Source organism: Elephantulus edwardii, unplaced genomic scaffold (assembly GCF_000299155.1).
Source record: "Elephantulus edwardii isolate Elephantulus edwardi_28Jun2011 unplaced genomic scaffold, EleEdw1.0 scaffold00238, whole genome shotgun sequence".
Taxonomy (NCBI): Eukaryota; Metazoa; Chordata; class Mammalia; order Macroscelidea; family Macroscelididae; genus Elephantulus; species Elephantulus edwardii.
In genome coordinates, this window is record NW_006399988.1 from 2373290 (window position 1) to 2374593 (window position 1304).

Here is a 1304-nt window from a genome sequence, read left to right on the forward strand (position 1 = left end):
AGGAGAGAATACTAAAAGCAACGAGAGAGAAACAAAGAGTGACCTATAAGGGAGAACAGATAAGATTAACTGCTGATTTCTCAGCAGAAACCATGCGAGCAAGAAGAGAGTGGAATGGCATATATAAAACACTTAAAGAACACAACTTTCAACCAAGAATACTGTATCCTGCAAAACTGTCCATCAAGTATGAAGGAGGGATTAAAATATTCCCAGAAATTCAAAACCTAAAGGAGTTCGTAAAAACAAGACCAACCATACAGGAAACACTGAGAGACGTCTTAGAAACAGAGATGCCACAGAAAACAGGATGGACCAAAGTAACTAGCAATAACACCAAAAAGAATTGAACAAAATGACAGCAATAAAACCCTACGTCTCAATAATTACACTGAATGTGAATGGATTGAATGCACCACTGAAGAGAAAAAGAGTAGCAGATTGGATTTAAAAACAAAATCCATCAATATGTTGCCTACAAGAGACACAGCTGAAAAATGGAGATAAAGAAAGACTAAAAATTAAAGGATGGGACAAAATATGCCAAGCAAATGGCAACCAAAAAAAAAAAAACCAAAAAAAAAACAGGAGTAGCGATACTAATTTCTAATAAAATAAATTTCAATGCAAAAACCATCACAAAGGACAAAGAAGGTCACGACATAATGCTCAAAGGGTCAATAGAACAAGAAGATATATCAATATTGAATATCTATGCACCAAATGAAAGACCTGCAAGATATATAAAACACACATTAACAAAGTTGAAAAAGGAGATAGATAACACTACTATAGTACTTGGAGACTTCAATACACACCTTTCAAGAAAAGATAGAACTACTAAAAAGAATCTCAACAAAGATACTAAAGAATTAAACCACACAATTAACGAACTCAATCTCATAGATATTTACGGCTAATGCACCCCAAAAAAGCACAATATACCTTCTTTTCCAACGTGCATGGAACGTTCTCCAGAATAGACCCCATTCTAGGTCACAAGGCAAGCATGAACGGATTAAAAAACATAGAAGTTATACAAAGTATTTTCTCAGATCACAATGCCACAAAATTAGAAATTAATAACAAGAGAATAAAGGAGAAAAAACCATACATTTGGAATCTGAACAACAATTGCTTGAACACGACTGGATACAAGAAGAAATAAAAAATGAAATTAAAAAGTTTCTTGAAACAAACGACAATGAAGACACTACTTACCAAAACCTCTGGGAAACAGCCAAAGCCATAATCAGAGGTCAGTTTATAGCAATTAGCAAACACATCAAAAGGCAGGAAAAATT